Raw genomic sequence first — 15000 nt, 5'->3', positions numbered from 1 at the left:
GTGTGTATATGTGTGTAAGCATATGTGTGTTTAAGCGTGTCTTTCTGTTCGCCTCCTCGTAACTTTACAATCAATGTTGCTTTGTTTACGTCCCTGACAAAGCTGTTTGGAAACGGAGACTGATATAACTACCGGAATTTAAACTCAGTGACGGTATCGAATTTATTCAGCTAAACCATTTAACACTGTGCCGTAAATCAATGACTGAAAGAGACAAAAGATACAAAAGAAATATCTACATTAATCTATTCATTTACAAATGATCAAACCGTTTACTTCAATACATTTTACCCACGTTATACAACAATTAAATTGTTTGGCTTAGTTTCGCGGCAACCTCAACGTACATTTAAGTCGTTCTATGACACGTAAAGTTATGAAGGCAATTTAAACTACTGGCTAAGATTATGAGCTTCCATGATCTCTTATTAACTTATAATGTTGTTATTAACTAATTATCTATCATTCTCTTTCATTAATTTAGAAATTTAAAATATTTCTGCAGTATGCACGGTAGTAAATTTGTAATTAAATGAATAAAGGTATGAAATTCTAAATTTGTACAACAATTCGAATTTATCTTAGAAGTAATGTGGCATATATATATATATATATATATATATATATATATATGAGGTTTAGGTTACTTGAAATATATAATGTGTGTGTGTGAGTGTACATAAACGTGGCTCTGTATGCGTGTATGTGTGTATGTGTGTGCGCACGCGTATATGTATGCATGTATCGTTTAATGAACGCAATAAAATAAGAGCTGCTAATTGCTTCGTGCTGTGGATAAAAGGTAATTCGCTAGGCCTATGTATGCTTAGGGCATATTGGTTGGTCCTGTTTGAAATCCCAGTGTCTGGTATTTTAGAGTGGACGCGTAAAAAATACGTGATAAATTTTGATACAAAAAGTGGTACGGGGAGACCAAGAGTAAAGGAAAACTGACAAAGAGCGAAAACGAAAACTAAGAGCTGTGTCAAGTGTGTCTGCAGTATTATAGGTTGTGTTGAAATATTCAACATTAAAGAGGTCAAAATCTATGTCATCCCGTTGGGCAAAAGAAATTTGCCCATCTGCTTGCATTTACGAATTTGATAATGTTAAGTACTCGTACTATAACAATGTCCATAACGCCTGATATCATTTAAAGTTTGATATTTTCAAAATGCAAAGTATGTTGATAGTAATAATAATAAATGCCCTGATACAGTTCCAGGCAGTGGCTCTCATGACTTTTGATCTTAACTGGTTGGAAGTGTTATCATGTACATTGTTTTGTCTTGGTATAAAAGATGGGCTACAGCAAATATTCTGCTCAATATCACAGATTTGCTTGTCAGTTGTTTGACCTTAACCAGTTGAGCATGTCCCTTAGTGGTTGATGATATGTGCATCTCTGATCACAAGCAGAAGTAGTGGGGGAGCATCATAGCCATGTGTCGAGAGGGGTTCTTTGGAGTTTGAATAATCCACCTATGGAAACATGGGTGTTTCGTTCAACATGCTTAAACAACCCTTATTCAGGGACCTTTTGAGCGGGATGGGTTACTCTACCAGAAGGAAATTCTAACTGGGCCCCATCTGCTAGGTCATGTGCTGTTTGTCTTGATATGAGATCACCATGTCGCACACATATGGTTGTGATGCATGTGACTGATGTACCCTTATCAGACGGGTAGTCATGATGGGTATACTGGGCTTCGTATATTTTACCCCAGTGTCACTTTGATGGCATCCACTGCTCCCTCACCCAATAATAATAATGATGATGATGACAATGATGATGATGATGATGATAATAGTAATGATGATGATGTGATGATGATGATGATGATGATGATGATGATGATGATGATGATGATGATGAAAATAATGATAATAATAATAATAATAATAATAATAATAATAATAATAATAATAATAATAATAATATAAAAGCACTTGATATATTTTCCTATCGGTTCCAACCGTAATTGGCTATTTTCACTCAGACGAAATATTTTCAGCAGATTTCATTAAATTGGTTATTATTTTACGTAATTTTACATTATTTTTACGCAAAATTTTGCATGATTTTAAAAGCTAAAATAGAGAATAATGTATCGAGAAAATATTCAGTTTTCACCATAATTATAACTGAATGTTGAATTTCGAATGTACACGCATTGGTTTTTAGGTCACAAGTTTTGATTTCTAATTAGAATTGATATTTTTACAGTTAAAATTCCCGATGTTACTGCATTGGTACTTCTCTGATAGTATGAAGATTCTTTCAAGTGACATAAATATTCAATTTTGACGATTGCGTCTAAATTACATTTTTTTCCATTCTGTTCGTCGGTGTCCCTTTCTTCAGAGGTTTGTTTTCCTCTTTTTACATATAAATTGGAAAACACTGAAATTCCCGAATGGTTGTTGATACAATTCCCAATATTTTAACACTTAATTTATTTTTTCTTAAGCTTATGTACTGAGCAATCGGTGTCGATTCTCTCTCTTCCATGGGGTGTCAGGAAAATTTCTCGGGAAATTTGAATGTTAAAGCATATGCAAATATTTAAGCACTGATATTTTACTTTCAAAATATGCCATTCCTTGAAATGGAATTCTGAATATAAATATAAACTCTTGGAGTCTACAAATATAAATATTTGTATACTCAACAAGTTCTTTATTTACATTTTATTACATTTACGTATATATTCTTTTTTTCTACTCTAGGCACAAGGCCCGAAAATTTGGGGGCGGGGGCTAGTCAATTAGATCAACCCAAGTACACAACTGGCAATTTAATTTATCAACCCCAAAATGGTGAAAGGTAAAGTCGACCTCAGCAAAATTGGAACTCGAAGAATAAAGACAGATGAAATACTGATAAGCATTTCGCCCGGCGTGCTAACGTTTCTTATTTCTTTAGTGCCCACAAACGGATTAAGTCGATTAGATCGACCCCAGTGCGTAAGTGGTACTTATTTAATCGACCCCGAAAGCATGAAAGGTAAAGTCGACCTCGGCGGAATTTGAACTCAAGACGTAACGGCAGACGAAATACAGCTAAGCATTTCGCCCGGCGTGCTAATGATTCTGCGAGCGCACGGCCTTACGCTTACGTATATATTGTTTCTTTGTTGTCTTCATAACTATACTTTTCAAAGGGTTTGCTGGTCTTTTCCTTTTAATAATTGGTTGTTTCTCCTTGGTAATTTCTATTATTCGACCTCGAAGCAATACAGGTATGTTTTAATAAACATTTGGAAATACTTCAATGTCGTTGAATTGCACGTTATGTGTGTATGTTATAAAATTCTTTTCACATTTGCTTCTTGTGTTCCCGTGTTACAGAATTTTAATTATTTTCGCTTTATGAATTCCATTGTTGATTAAATTTAATGGGTATTGTTTTCCAATCAGTGTTTCTTTCATTTCTTTTAGTCTGTAATCTCTTGTCGAATGATTAGAGACAATTGTAGGAATTCATTTCTGTAACGTATATGCAATATTATGTCAGATACGTTCCGAGTGTCATGATGTAAATAACCTGTATTGTCTTGAGAATGGAAGTTTAAAACTATACGTTTATTCTAGTTTCTAAGTTCTCACTTTTTATCACCTCAATATCTAAGAAAGGAAGTTAATGTATTCTCTTGTAAATTGAATGTCAGGGTTTATTTTGTTTATGAGATTTTAAACACATGATTGTTAACATATGATCAAAATTGTCTTTCCATGAAAGAAGACGTCATTCAGTCTTTTTCATTTGCCTTTTCAAATAATTCCTGAAATTATTTTAATATTTGCTTGAAGAATTTTCTTGATTTTTGTATTGTGATATATCAAGAGTATGATCTCGTAGGTTGGTGTAAATTTAGAAGTCATTTTCATGACTGATTTTGATGGTAAGTTGCTTTCGAAGTAATATTCGGTCGAATATAATGAAGCCCATTTATAACACATACCTTATAACTGCAGCAAAAATAAATGCGTGTAGCCAGTAATTTCATGCATATGGGGATTCCACAGTTGTGCCGAAAATAATTATAGACGCACATATGCACACGCACACACACACACATGCAACCACATACACTTACATACACACATACATGCATACATACTCAATGTACACAGTATTGAAATAAAAGTTGCGAATATTTTCTTGCCATGGAAAATCGGTAAACCGGCAGGTTTAAATAATGTACTCGTGTCGCCAACCAATATTTCAGGCAGAGTCCACATGGGTAGCCCTAATTGAGAAAGCTTGAGAAAAATCGAGAAGGTTGATCGTTATGTCCAAAAATTTATTATGAGGTGTGTTTAAGGACGGTATTTACTTTTTGTTGTGTCAATTCTTTAGAATTTTCAAAAGCTTATTCTGTATCAAATTTCAGGGACATTTCAGTTTGTTAGATAATTTAGATTCTAATCCTTTACGGAGTATGCGAGGGGGGTATCGGAAACCGGAATTTCGCAGTATTATTTTATTTACTTAGTTTTAAATTTTTACAGTTTCAAAGTCTTCAACAAATTTCCCATTTGAAGAATTGCAATGGTCCATACGCGTTCTCCACTGCTTCAGTGTTGGAATGCTTGCAAAGACATGCATTTTAACAACTCCGTTGTTTTTTCTTTACCGCTTCCACATCTGCAAATTCTGTAGCACCAGATTTCGTCACCAGTGATGATCTTCGAATAAAGGTCCGGATCAACTACCAACTGTTCTTTCAGCTCGCGACGTGCATTCATTTGTGACTACTTTTGATCTTCCGTGACCGATCAAAGTACATTCACAATTCTGCGCTCCAAATGCAATGGCAGGAGCTCCAGGACATGTTAGTCATGTCGACAATTTCGTTAATTGCTCGGTGTCTGTGCTCCAAGTTCATTTCATGAATTTTAACGACGTTTTCATTTATTCGGGAGGTCGATGGTCTCACTGAACGAAATTGGTCCTGACACGACAGGTAACTATTCCTAAAGCGTGTAAATCATTCGTAAACTTGTGTTTTGCTCATAGCAGCTGCCTTGTAACCTGTTTGAAGCATGACAACTGCTTCGGCCGCCGTTTACCCCAGCAGAAGAAAGAATTTCACGGAAGCACGCTATTCCTTCGTTTCGGCCATCGCAAAAATCGACGAACAGGAGAGAAAACCAGCAATACAAAGACGCACCACGGGGCAGAATCACCTCACAGAATAGCACCGGTCGGCAGCCAGATGCCTGGGGGTCGCATCAAGTGGCGTCTAGAGGCGCTAGCCGGAACTACAAGGCGCTTGACCCACAGAGAACATTCCGGTTAATTATGGGTAGCACCTCGTATTTATCTGTGTGTTTCTTCAGTCTCGTATGTTTCAGTGAAAGAGCTGCGACCATACTGGAGCACCGTCTTGAATGTTACATTCGAAAAAACTATTCCAGGAATTAAATTTGAAACAATGTCTGATAAAAAGTATTTCGTCATTTTTTCCCGACCTGCTAAGTTTCGAGGACGTAAGTAAACGGACATCGCCTGGCGTACGGGGATGAAATAAACACACGCACAAATACTCTCTCTCTCACACACACACACACACATCCATATATACGACAATAGTCTACACGTTTTAAATCCACTAGCTTCACTGACAAGGCATTGGTCACCTCATGGCCATAGTAGAAGACATTATCCAGCTTCCTATCGTGCTAGGTAATGGGACTGAACCAGAAACCACATGGTTGCCAAACGAGCTCCTTACGCACACAGCAATGCTATGCCTGTGGCGAATGATGTGCGTGTGTGTGTGTGTGTGTGTGCGTGCATGTGTGTGTGTACCTGCGTGAATGTGTGTGTGTATGTGTGTATGTGTCTGCCAGTCCGTCTGTCTGTGCATCAATGCAAAAGCGACGATTTGATTAGATGCAAACATAAGGACAAATTTATTTTGACTAACTGGAGTACGATCTGTACAGCATGTGAAAGTGAGTTGTACTTATACATGAAAAGGCTACTCTTGAAACCGTTCTGTGTCACGCTGGATCTCCCTTAGAACTAAATTAAGGGTACGCGAGTGGAGTACTTAACCACTTGCACATTAATTTTACGAGCAGGATTTTCCGTTGATTGAATCAATTGGAACACTCGTCATTGCACCCGACATAATGCCAGTGAGTGTGTGATAGGTTATTTTACGTCTCTAAGATAGCAATTTAGTAGCTATGTAATTTGGGGATTATTCAAAGCGAAAATCACCCTTAATATGTGTGTTCTTGCCTGTGTCCCTGTTTTAAACATTGTCTATGTTATTGTCCCTGTAGTACTTGGTTACATTTGTAGTTATAAATCAAATCCTTTTTATTTATTCTAAGTAACAGGCGTATTTAAGAGATCAATTATACGAATCCAAGCTATTTCCATAATTTTCCGCTTTTCTTTGTTTATAGCCGATACTTATGACTTAAAGCGCCTGTTCTAAACCCATAAATTTATCATTATATTTGGTCCCGAGAATAAAAGAACAGAAAATACTGTTGTATCGAATGCACTGTTTGAACACTGTTAAGTAGTTCACCGCAAATCCCGGAGGATAATATCTAAGCTAGCGACGTTTTCAGATACTTAAACTCATTTCAGTAATGGTAGCCATAACGTTTTGATGTGCGTATGTAAGTTGCTGATTGAGTCATCTCATATATTATATGGGCCGCCATATTAGTTATATTTTCTGACATCAAAGTGTAGGTATGCATTAGAGTGTGTATATATGTAAATATATAACTATATATATATAACTATATGTATATATATATATATATATATATATATAGATATATATATATATATACATATATATATATATATAGTTATATATATATATATATATATATATAGTATTTATGTATATATATATATATATATCAATATTTGTATATATTTTGCGTATTTGGATGTGAGTGGTTGTGTGAATGTATGTGAGTGTGAGAATGAGGGAGAGAACAAAAGGAAAGAGAAAGAGCAAGAGAGAGAGAGAGAGAGAGAGAGAGAGAGAGAGAGAGAGAGAGAGAGAGAGACCACGGTTGGTCTTTAATGAAAACCTCATTCTGAACCCATTCGTCATTTTCCGTTTCGCATCACACAAGTTTTGATGTTTCTCACTTGGATGTTTCTCACTTGTAAGTTTCTCAGTTGGGGATTGAAATATTAAAAAAAAAATCTGATGATATCTGATTGATCGTGTGATGTCATCGAGCAATTGTACACTGAATGCAGCAACATATAGCGTGATGTAAATAGATCTGTTCATTTGCTATTTCTGAATGCATTATCGCAGCGCCTTTTGCGGTGCACGAATTTATCCCTCGCTTTACAGTCGTCACGTCTCTTGTTCTCGGAAAACAAACTCAAACATATAAATACATGAATTCACAATCACACACATACACACACATGCACGCACACATACAAATCCAGTGTGCAGTACACAGTAACGTGCATAAAAACTAAATAAAAACGGGATTTTATATATAGGACGTGTATAGCTTGTGTGCATCTTATAATTACAAACATCCATCGACATGCAGGTGTGTGTACTTGTGTGTGTGTGTGTGTTTAGAAAAACACAGACTCACACATCCACATACATACATATCTATATCTATCTCTCTGTCTATCTATCTATCTATCTATCTATCTATCTATCTATCTATCTATCTATCTATCTATCTATCTATCTATCTCTCTATCTCTCTCTCTCTCTCTCTCTCTCTCTCTCTATATATATATATTATATATTATATATATATATATATATATATATATATACAAGTGAGTGAACAAACAAATGAAAGTAGCAGTGAATAAGTTTAATTGGATTAAATGTTTTTATTAGAGGTTCTTCTTCGAATTCCACATTACTTAAAATTTCGTGGCCATTGAACAATCCTCTTCAGATATTCGAAGGCTTGTCAGGATTTAATCGGAATTTAGAAAATCCCCTCAATATTTAAACCTCCAGTATAGAGCATTCGTAAAATTTCTTCCTATAACGCTATGAATAAATATATTTCATTCCCAACGGGCAAATTCTTTACCAGGGAATTTTTGTAGGAAAAGAATAATTGGCCCTCTTTGCATCATAAATATGGAAAACAGTTTTCACAGTAATTCTATAAGGTAAACTATAAGCGTAATATTATCAAACATGCATAGACATGCTAAACGTGGAACCCTTAATATGCCGAAAACGTATCCGTAGAATGTTGGATCTGAAGTCACCACCGCTGTTTCCTAGTGGTGTACGCAAGATATCATATGCTGCAATGGAATGCAGTTGCTACGATTCGACCAACGATTGCAATGTTTAATATGGCTAGCTTAATATAGCTTCCAACATTATTCTTAAAAATAATTGAAAGTTGAAGTAATAGATATCTACATCTCAGAGATGTAGTAACACGGTAAAATGAGACAGTCACATGAAAGAAAAGACTAGTACTGCTATTTTGCCCTAGGAAGCACCGCTTCCTGTCGGCCTCGACACATTTCCTATTTCCTTATGTTTACAAAGGGGGAGATAAGCACCTCCATCCAGCATCAGGAAAAATAATATTTTTACATATATATATATATATATATATATATATATATATATATATATAATATATAAGCATTAATGAAGATCTGAGATAGCATGCAAGTCTAAATGAAACACCACCATGATAGAAGTTCCTGAATGTCCACATTCTTAGTTAACTGCCTTAGTTAAGTCACTTCTTTGACAAATGTTTCCCATTTAATAATTAGAAAACATGTTTCGACCCTCTAAAATTAAAACCCTTCATATATTAGGAAACAATTGCTCTGGTGAACAGAGGTTGGGCTATATAATCCAATAGTACAGAGTTGCCACGGCTGTTTGAATAACGATATGAGAAGAGTAAACGAAATTTTACTTAATAACATACACCAGGCATTATGGTAAAATGTTAAGCAAATTTACACAACATGATACAACAGCTACAATATAAACTGATAGCAGAGGAACCACCATAGAATACATTGTATGAAGAAAATGCTTTCAAGAGACAGAATAGATAAATGCAGTGCTAAAGCCGAAACGATAAATAAAACATGTGTATCACACCTAACTAAGAGCTCATAGATTTTGTTTCAGAAACACCATAAACAGAAAATGTTCGCGTAAACATTAAACCACAAATCCGCAAATCACCAGTAAAATTGTACATAAATTTCAGTGCAAAATTATGCAAGTTCACAATTGTTTGATACCAAGTGTTGCATCAAATATGCATATACAACATCTTTTCGATTCAACAAGAATTTACAGAGGAGTATGAGACGTTTGACACGGCTGCTGTAGCACTGCTAATTCGATGTTGACATTTTTGACGTCAAATTTCTCTCGTTTTCTCCATACTGTCTTCTCTGTAGAGAGGCAATGGCCTAGTAGCTAGAGCGGTGGACTCGTGATCGTGGGATCGCGATTTCGATTCCCAGAACAGGCGTTGTGAGTGTTTATTGAGCGAAAACACATAAAGCTCCACGATGCTCCGGCAGGGGGTGGTGGCGAACCCTGCTGTACTCTTTCACCATAACTTTCTCTCACTCTTTCTTCCCTGTTTCTGTTGTATCTGTATTTCAAAGGGCCAGCCTTGTCACACTCTGTGTCACGCTGAATCTCTCCCCGAGAACTACGTTAAGGCTATACGTGTCTGTGGAGTGCTCAGCCACTTTCATGCTAATTTCACTGGCAGGCTGTTCCGTTGATCGGATCAACTGCAACCCTCGTCGTCGTAACTGACCGAGTGCCACGATATGTTTCTCTCGTTTTCTCCGTACCGTCATTTCTCTCTCTCTCTCTCTCTCTCTCTCTCTCTCTCACTCCACCCCTTCTCTCTCTCTCTATCTATAACATGAAAATATTGCTCTCTGTGTTTAGTTATGAGAGGGAGTCTATGTCAATCGTATGTAATTTATCTCTTCTAATGTTTCTTTCATTCTCTCTTTCTCCTTATATTTCTCTCTCTCTCTCTCTCTCTCTCTCGCTCTCTCTCCGATTTTAATATCATTTCATTCATATGATAACGATGTCCATGAAGAGAATGGTTGTTTCGAAGAAAAAGAGAAAATAACTGACTGAAGAAATCGAAAAAGAATCCGCGATGTAAACAGAAAAAAATATAGTCGTATGTATGAGTGTGTGTGTGTATGTATATATGTGTGTGTGTTTGCTTTTGTTTTTGTGTTTGTGCCTCTGTCAGGACTTGACGACCGGCGTTGGTGTGCTTACCTTCCAGTAAATTAGCGGTTGGGCAGAACAACCAGTAGAATAAGTACCAGGCTTACAAAGAATTAGTCCTGAGGCTGATTTCTTCGACTAAGAATACGTTTATGGCGCTGCTCCTGCATGGCCGCTGCCCAATGACTGAAACAAGTAGCAGAAAAGAATAAAAGAATAAACGAATGCTTTGTGTGTTGTTGATTTCTATATGTTGATTCCATTATGTTTTCCATTAGTGAATACATCCTTATGGACAGTTGAGAAACATGTCTGCTGACGTTTTCCCTATTCATATCAAATAATGAATATGCATGATGGCTTCCAGCTGGCAGGATCATTGGAATGTCGGATGAAATGCTTTGCTATATTTTGTCCTGGGTTATGAGTTCGAATCCCGGCAAGATCTGGGTTGCATTTCAATCCATTCTGATTTCGATTACTTAACTTATCAGTTACCTACTGGGGGTAGATATAATCGACCTGCCCCTCCTCTCAAAGCTGCTGGCATTAGACCCTGCTACGAACCGGCTTCTAGGTTGGGGAGGGGCTGTGATTTCGGTCACGTTTATGCCATGGAATCCAGATAACCGGTTTTATGAGTCCTTGTGCTCCAGAAGACAGAAAAATACATGTTACTTCTCAGAGTCTCTCGTCAAGTGGGCTTTACCTATGTTATATCTTCTTATGTTCAGGCTTTAACCTTCATGTATATATTAAAGTATATATTCTTTTCTCTAACTCATTATATTTGTACATTATTTACATTTGACGAATATTTGTCCTCATCTTGTTTGATGTTAACACAACGTTCCCGTTGATGTACCCTCCAGGTTTCATCAGGTGTCTTGGGGAAATTTCCAGCCTGGATTCTCATTCCTAAGGTATTTTTCAATGTTATTATTATTATTATTATTATTATTATTATTATTATTACTTTTTTTTTCTTCTTTCAAAATTGCTTCCATTTCTTGCCGAGTGTCTTCCCGACTCCTAGGGCAAAGAAACTCATAGTATACATTGGTAGGCCATTAAACCAAACTCAGTACTTCGTTAATTTTTTTTTTTTTAAAGTTAAATTAAAATTTCTCGTCCAAATAGGGCCTACTGTCTTGATTCCGTGTTCTCCATATACTGTAAGAGTTTGCGGTGTGTCTCTCTTGAGATGGCCTACCTAATGCATAGTAATAAGCGTATATTACTTCTTTATACTCTTCTCGGGTCCATTTGTTCCGCTTACATTTTTCTTTCTGTGGTGGTTGTGGTGGTGAACTTGGAGGGCTCGAGTTGGGGGATTTCCCGTTCAAGTGACCATCCATGTCCGTATTCGGAGAAGAGTTTGTGTCAGTTGATGACTTTTCGATCCCAGGCTGGCTATTCCCTGGGGGACGCGCTTCCAGATTAACCATAGGACAATCGATTTGGTATACTGATTTAGTTTTCCTTTTAGTTTCCAAAAACATTTTGGTGCTACGTATTATTATTATTATTATTATTATTATTATTATTATTATTATTATTATTATTATCATTCAGGTCACTGCTCGGAATCGAACTCGGAATCTTGGGGTTAGTAGCCCGCGCTCTTAATCATTATATTTGGTTCTATTTCAATTGTTTTCATGCACGGATATGAATATACAAGGTTTGTTTTCTGAATTTATGCCACTATATTTCAAAGTATATCTAACATTAGCTGGATTTCATGCGAAAGAATAATTTCTCTTTTCATTGTTTAAAAAAAATTTGTTTCATCTCCGTTTTAATATCTATGCGTGAGTGTTGGCTTTTGTGATTTTTCTCCTCAGATAACTTTCAGAAATATACGTAAGCTTGTATTTTATTGTCCTTTTATTTCAGTTTCTTTTTTTAAAATTAAATTTAGTTTTTATAAATCCATATATTTTTGTGTGTCTCAATACCTATTATTCTATTTCTAGTAATATTCAAAAACACTTCTTACTTCACATCCTGGGAATACGTGTCTATATGTGAAAGAAAATCTATGCTTTCTTGATAAAGAGAACGGCATTTTTTTCCTTTTTACATTCTGTTCTTCTTAAGAACACCAGACGATGATATGCATGTGAAGTTTGTGTTGGCGATAGTTTTCCTATATGTCTGTTTCATAAACAGTATGTATTATTGTTGGACTTAATTTTTTTTAATTATATTTTTACAGTTTATTAGTTACTATATTGAGAATGAGTGTATGGGTGTGACTTGTTCTGTGTTTAAATAGTCAGACACTACTAGAGTGTTTATATATCGCTATTTTGATTTATTATAATTGTGTCGCTGCAAATTATTAATAATTTTTTTTTACACTTTAACATAATTTTATGGAAAAATATTTAGTATCTTTTAGAATATTATTTTGCTTGACAATTTTTATATTTTTTATTCTGTCAAATTCAAAAATATATTTCAAATTAAATTTCACAATGTGCATAGCGTTAGCGATTATTTTCTTTTATTTTAATCTTAGTAATGCTTCGTCTGTTACTGAGTTGGGTATTTTTCTAGTTAAGTTATATTTAATGTATATCATGGCTCGTATATCAAGGTGGAAATTATTTCTTTTACCCTTATATATATGTATGCTAGCAGAGATACCCGGCGTTGCCCCGGTTACATTCAATTGAAGAATTAGACTTTTCTGTTATATTTTCTGAATGAACTGGAATATCTATGTTTCGAATTTCATCAAAATTGCAGAAGAGGATTATTTCCCTCTTTACACACCTTAAAACAATTGTAATCGTGCCACATGGAAACCAAAACACGAATGATCACAATAAGCAGTCAGTTACCCTACCCTAGTCGTTGCACTCCCAATGTAGGATTCCTCACCATCCAGTTGACAGGTACAGCCGTAAGATGCATTACGAATCTATAGCAATTGGAAGGGCGTGACCCAACTGAAATCAACATTAACAACAGTGTGACGTGAGGGCTTAGGAGAAAATAAAGTGTCACTTCTGGAGTTTGCAAATGACCACTATACTGATACGTAACTGGACAGAATGAATTTAAAATCTATAAATGTCTTTGAATAACCAGTCACTCATCTGGGAAGGCCTTGTAATCAATGTTACCATCTGGGGACTACGCGTGACCGAGTGATTATAAAAAGACTGAATGGAGGTCTGCAATCAAATAACTTTACTCAACACTTTGCAACTGAATCAGTGGAGACAAAGTTGCCTTTCATTTACTTAACATTTTATGCACCACATTGCAGAAATCACAATGTAAGTGTATGTCAAAGCAAACTGTTACACTGTTGTACCATTGAATTAGAAATAATGCCCAACATTATTATGCTCGGGTAACCCTACAGCTTTCAAGAGCACAGCTGTATTCGTTTTTGCTTAAATAAAATGTCAAAATTGTGGGTGTTAAGTCCCCGTGGAGGGGTCTTTCTAACTTTGTAAGAAGATGAAATTTTATAAATATTAATTCATTTGTGTCTAATATCTATGGTTAAAATATCATCAACAACAAAAATATATGAATTGTCATGGGGGTTATGGCCCTTATGCTTAGAATATACTTTCCAAATTTCATAAAGGTCCATTCAGTACTTTTGACCTAATTTTGTATCATATAAGAAATTACTAAAATTTCGGAGTTAAGGTTCCCATTAGGGTGTTATATATATACATACATACATACATACATATATATATATATATATTATATATATATATATATATATATATATATATTTAAACTTCTCTTCCTCCCACCCAAAACACACCAAGCTTTCCATCCCCTATTCCCAATTCCTCCGTCTACGTAGGCTCTGTAGTGACGACCATGATTTTGAGACTCAGTCTCAACGCATGGCTCGCCACTTCATCCTATGTGGATAGCCCCTTACCACTATCTACACCGTGCATCTGCTCTCTCCCCCCGAACCCGCCCTGTAGTCTCCCGCCTCCCTTTTCCCCTCAATTACCACCCCACAACCCTACCTCTCCAACGCACCATTCTTCGAGCTTTTCGGCATCTCCAGTCCGACCCGTCCACTTCACACCTCTTCCCTAACCGACCCCTGCCCTCCTTCAAATGAGCCCATAACCTACGAGACCTTTTGGTCCACAGCTCCTTCCCTGACCCTACCTCCCAACCTGGCTCGTTCCCCTGCTCCCGCCCACGTTGCCACACTTTCTGTTGAAGAGCGTAGGCTCGAAACGTAAAAGACTTGTTTTATTTATATTCCTGAGCGCCATACAAATACAATTGTTTGTTTGTACTCCACCTGCCTTCGTCTTTTGTTTATTTTCATAAAGCTTCCCGTTATATATATATATATATATATATATATATATATAGAGAGAGAGAGAGAGAGCGAGAGAGAGATACACACACACACACAAAGATAAATTGATAGATACAACTGAGTGGGCAAACAAAAATATGAGACACAGCCTAGTGCCTTTTTATGTTGATAAGCCTAGTACTTATTCTATTAGTTTGTTCTTGTGAAACCAGTAAGTTTTTGTGGATGAAATAAATGAACAGCAGTTGTGAAGCACTGATGAAGGCGAAACAAAGACACACACATACACTTATATATATACATATATATACGATTGATTTGTGTCAGTTCCTGTCTACGAAATCCATATATATTGTTGTTGGCATTCTTCTTGTCTTGGGAGACAATGGAGTTGCACATAAAATAATCTACTCCGGCTTTTATATTTCATAT

The sequence above is a fragment of the Octopus sinensis genome, linkage group LG6 (genome assembly GCF_006345805.1).
Source record: "Octopus sinensis linkage group LG6, ASM634580v1, whole genome shotgun sequence".
In the NCBI taxonomy this organism is placed as follows: Eukaryota; Metazoa; Mollusca; class Cephalopoda; order Octopoda; family Octopodidae; genus Octopus; species Octopus sinensis.
This window is presented reverse-complemented; position numbering follows the sequence as displayed.